Genomic DNA, 5,968 nt, shown 5'->3' on the forward strand with positions numbered 1-5,968 from the left:
AAGTGGTGCGATTGCATTGGGTTCCACTATCCATCATATCAGATAGAGGTACGCAGTTTACTTCTATGTTTTGGAAAATATTGCATGCAGAATTGGGTACTAGGTTGGACGTTAGTACTGCGTTCCATCCCCAGACCGATGGTAAGTCTGAGTGAACGATTCAAGTGTTGGAAGATATGCTTCGTGCGTGCGTGATAGAGTTTGGTGGTCATTGGGATAGCTTCCTACCCTTAGCGGAGTTTTCATACAATAATAGCTATCACTCAAGTATTTATATGGCTCCATTCGAAGCATTGTATGGTAGGAGATGTAGGTCTCCCATTGGTTGGTTTGGTGCATTTGAAGTTAGGACTTGGGGTACTGACCTTTTGAGGGATTCGATGGAAAAAGTGAAGTCTATTCAAGAAAAGCTTCTAGCGGCGCAAAGTAGACAAAAAGAATATGCAGATCGAAAGGTTAGAGACTTAGAGTTCAGGGAAAGTGAACAAGTCTTGTTGAAAGTTTCGCCCATGAAAGGGGTGATGCGGTTTGGAAAAAGGGGTAAGCTAACTCAGAGGTATATTGGACCATTTGAAGTACTTAAGCGAATAGGGGAGGTGGCTTATGAGTTAGCCTTGCCCCCAGGGCTTTCCGGAGTGCATCCGGTATTCCATGTGTCTATGTTGAAAAGAAATCATGGGGATGGAAGTTACATTATCCGTTGGGATTCAATTTTGCTTGATGAGAACTTGTCTTATGAGGAGGAGTCTGTTGCTATCTTAGATAGAGAAGTTCGCAAGTTGAAGTCAAGAGAGATTGCATCCATCAAGGTGCAATGGAAGAATCGACCGGTTGAAGAAGCCACTTGGGAGAAGGAGGCAGATATGCAAGAAAGATACCCACATCTGTTTACAGATTCAGGTACTCCTTTTCTCCTTTGTTTTCCTTCTTGTGATTGTTCGGGGACGAACAATGGGTAAATTGTTATCTATTATAACGACCTGTTTAGTCGTTTTGAGCAGCAGATTTTATTTCTGGAAAATTGGCTGAAACAACGGAACCGACGACGGACCGTCACAGGCACGACGGTCCGTCACAGATGTCTCGTCTCAATATACTTAGGAATTCTGAAATTGGTTACTGAAAATCGACTCTTTGAACTTCGTAACGGACTTGCAGGACGGACCGTCACAGGTGTGACGGACCGTCACACGTTTTAAGGGACATTTTGGACTATTCTTTCCTTAATTATAGATTTCATGGGTTTACATTAATAACTCAAAATTGTTGAGGGATAAAAGAGGTAATTTTGGGTTAATTAGTGGGGTATTATTGTCATCTTTTACACTTAGTTATATGTTAATTAGGGTAAAAGAAAGAGGGTTTTGAATAAGAAAAGAGAAAAGAAAAGAGAGAGATAGATTGATCGATTGAGAGAGAGAGTTGAACGAGGAAGAAGAATATCAAAGCTTGGAGAAAAATTTGCTTGCTTGATCACTAAACTTCGGTGGAGGTAGGTTATGGTTTTCATGCTTTCATAGTAAACTCTTAATAGAGAATGATATGTATTGGTAGTATTGTAAACCCTACTATATGCTTAATTGTATGTTTGCGTGAATATGATTATGTGATTGTGTTAAGATAAGCTTGATGAAATTATTGAATCCCAAATCTTGAAAGGAAACTTTAATATACATTATTAATGATGATGCCTTGGTATAGAAGAAGGATTGATGAATTAAAGTAATGGGATTGATGATGCCTTGGTATAGAGAAGTCCTGATGATTTACAGAATGATGTAGGGGATCGGGTGTCACGAACCGATACGTAGAATTAGGGGATCGGGTGTCACGAACCGACACGTAGAATTAGGGGATCGGGTGTCACGAACCGACACGTAGAATTAGGGGATCGGGTGTCACGAACCGACACGTAGAATTAGGGGATCGGGTGTCACGAACCGACACGTAGATATAGGGGATCGAAGTGTCACGTACCGACACAAGAGGAATAATAAATATGAGGGATCGGAGTGTCACGTACCGACACAAGAGAATTAAAGATAATGAATCTTTAAAGATGTTAATATACTCAATCTAATGAACATAATTCCAAAATGAGTATGGTGTTGAGGCTTGAGCCCTCATGGATGAACTTGATGGTACTTATTGATGATTATAATACTTGTTGTGGCTACATGTTGAGTTTTATAGTTGATTTACGATAATATTGATATATATTGTCCCCTATTTTGAGTTGGCCGATGATATCTTCTACTCAGTACCCGTGTTTTGTACTCACCCCTACTTTTATGTTTTCTTCTTGTTTATTTGTGGAGTGCAGCAAACGTGCCATCGTCTTCAACTCAACAGTAATTCAAGCCAGTCTTACTACATCGGAAATTCAGGGTGAGCTAATGCTTCTAGCTTGGACTGGATCTCCTTCTTCAAGTCTTGATGCATTGAACTTCCGGCATGGACTAGCTTCTTATGTATTTTTAGCTTTTAGAATAATCTTAGTTTAGTCATTTGATCGTAGATGTTCTTGTGATGATGACTTCCACGTTTTGGGAATAATAGATGTTGAATATTGATAGTTATTGAATTGGTTTTTTATTAATGAGTTAAGTCTTCCGCATTACTTTTTGTTGTTATTACATAGAAATGTTAAGGTTTAGATTGGTTGGTTCGCTCACATAAGAGGGTAAGTGTGGGTGCCAGTCGCAACTCGGTTTGGGTCGTGACAGGTTAAGGTTAGGTTTTTTTAGGATTAGGTTTTGTTGTTTAGGATTTGAGGTTTAAAATCTATGGTTTACTATTTAATGTTAGGATTTTTATATTTTTGACTTAGTATTTTTTTTGGTCTTAGGGTTTAGTATTTAGTGTTTAGGGTTAGGGTCGTTAGGTTAAGGGTTAGAGTGGAGGCTTTTTTTTATGGTTTACGACTCAGGGTTTAAAATTTGAGGTTTAAAATCTATGGTTAAGTATTTAGTGTTTGGGTGATTGTATGTTGGTCTTAGAATTTTTTGTTTATGGTTTACGGTAAGGGTTAGGGTTAATGTTCGGTTTAGATTAGGGTTAGCGTTAGGATTTTTGGTTTCTTTAGGTTTTTTTGCTTAGGTTTTAGGATTTGAGTTTTAATATAAACAGTTTAGTATTTAATGTTTGGGTGTTGGTATTTTGGCTTCGATTTTAGGGTTTAAGGTTGGGTTAGTGTTAGGGTTAAGGTTAGGGCTTAGGTTTTTTTAGGTTTTATGGGTTTGGGGTTAAGGATTTGAGTTGTCAATATCTAAGGTTTTGTTCTTAATGTTAGGGTTTTGGTACTTTATTGTATATGAACGATCCTGTGGTAAGGGGATGAGCAATACCCCATACCTTATCATTTATTAAATTATAAAGAACAATAGAGGGGGACATAAAACTTACCTCCGATCCTAAGGTGGGTTAATAAGTCGACAATCATACAAAGCATAGTGAATTGTACCTCACATCAAGTTATATTCATAAGAAACTAAACACATATAAAGGACTCCTCCTTAATACATAGCTTACAAAGATACATAAACGAGGGAGGTTGTCCGCATCACAAGAATGCCTAAAGAAAATAAAGATCCTACTCTGATCAGTACAACAAATAAGAAGTAATCATCATATATAGGGTGAATCACAGAATGTGTATTATAAATTATACAACATGTCAAACATAATGTAGTATTATAATTGATTACTGTCTTCACATTCCTTTTACGAATAATGTTAGGGTTAGTCTTTAGGGTTTTTTTAGAATTTCGATTTTGAATTTTTTGAATTTTAATTTCAAATATAAGGTTTAGTGTTTATGTCATGACCCAAATCGAGCCGTGAGTGGCACCCACACTTACCCTCCTATGTGAACGAACCAACCAATACAAAACCCAACATCTCAACATAATAACAGAAAGTAATGTGGAAGACTTAAATATTATTAATGAACATTGATTAAATAACTTCTAAAACTAAATAAATATTATTATCCCCAGAATCAGGAAGTCATCATCACAAGAACATCTATCTCAAATTACTAAATCTAAGAGTATCTAAGAAGCTAAAATAAGCAAAAGCTAGTCCATGCCGAAAGTTCAAGGCATCAAGACATGAAGAGGAAGACAGTCCAAGCTAGAAGTATTACCTCACCCTGAAATCCGGTGTAATGAAGACTGGCTAGAGTTGCGGTTGAGTTGAAGACGACGGCACGTTTGCTACACTCTACAAATAACAACGAAAGAAACATACAAGTAGGGGTCTGTACAAAAACAATTACTAAGTCGGTATCATCGGCCGTCTCAAAATAGAAAATAGTATATATCGTATCATATCATAAATCAACTACAATACTCAATCTGTAGCAACAACATGTACAAGAATCTTTGATAAATAACGTCAAGTACACTCATGAGGACTGAAGCCTCCATATCATACTCATTTGGGAAATAGGTTCTTTTCATTCGAATTTATTAACATAATTTCGAGATTCATTATCTTTATTCATCTTGTGTCGTTACGTGACACTCCGATCCCCTAATTTTACGTGTCAGTTCGTGACACCCGATCCCCTAATTCTACGTGTCGATTCGTGACACCCGATCTCCTAATTCTACGTGTCGGTTCATGACACCCGATCCCCTTATTCTACCTGTCGGTTCGTGACACCCGATCCCATAATTCTACGTGTCGGTTCGTGACACCCGCTCCACTAATCTCATTCTATGAATTCATCAATCCTTCTTTTATACTAAGGCATCATCAATCTCATTACTTTAGTTAATCAAGCCTTCACTTATACTAAGGCATCATCAATCTCATTACTTTAGTTCATCAAGCCTTCTCTTGTACCAAGGCATCATCATTAACAAGGTAAATTTAGGATTAGAGATTCAATAGACTAATCATGCTTATTCATCACAATTATATAATCACATTATGTAAGCACGCAATTAAGCATATAGAAGGTTTTATAATAATACCCAACACATATCATTCTCTATTAAGAGTCTACTACGAATAGTATAAAAACCATAACCTACCTCCACCGAAGATTAGTGATCAAGCAAGCAATTCCTCAAAATCTTGGCTATCTTCTTCGTTTTCTCCCTCTCTCGATCGTTTCTCTCCTTCTCCTCTGTTCTTTCTATTTTTCATATTCAAACCCTTTTTCTTTTACCCTAATTAGCATATAATTAAGTATAAAAGATGATGAATTAACCCATTAATTAATTCAGGGTTACCTACTTTAACCCTCATGTAGTTAAATTATTAACATTTACCCACTAAATTTATAATTACAGCAGGAATAGTCCAAAACTCCCCTTAAAACATTTAACAGAAATGCGACCCAGCCTGGGATTACGCAGTCTCTGACTGCCCATCATGCCTGCGACGGTCCGTCCAGCTGCTTCGTCATAGAGTTCAGAGACTTAATTCCCTAAAGAGTCTGTGACGATCCGTCGTGCCCACGACGGTGCATCCTGCCATGTCATCACGATGTTCAGAGAGTCGATTTTAGTACCCAAATATCAGAATTCTAAGTATTTTGGAACGAGACCCCCTCGACGGTCCGTCGTGCCCATGACGGTCCGTCGCAGGATCCGTCGTCTCAGCCAGTTTTTCTAGAAATAAAATCTGATGCTCAAAACGACTAAACAGGTTTTTTACAATAGATACCAATTTACCCATAGTTCGTCCTTGAAAGACCACAAGAAGAAAAACAAGGGCGAAAAGGAGTACCTGAATCTGTGAACAGGTGTGGGTATCTTTCTTGCATATCAGCCTCTTTCTCCCAAGTGGATTCTTCAACCGGCCGATTCTTCCATTGAACTTTGATAGATGCAATTTCCCTTGACCTCAACTTGTGAACTTCTCTATATAAAATAGCAACCGGCTCGTCCTCATAAAACAAATTCTCATTAAGCAAAAATTAATCCCAACGAATAATGTAGTTTCCATCCCCATG

This window comes from Solanum lycopersicum, chromosome 10, assembly GCF_036512215.1.
Source record: "Solanum lycopersicum chromosome 10, SLM_r2.1".
In the NCBI taxonomy this organism is placed as follows: domain Eukaryota; kingdom Viridiplantae; phylum Streptophyta; class Magnoliopsida; order Solanales; family Solanaceae; genus Solanum; species Solanum lycopersicum.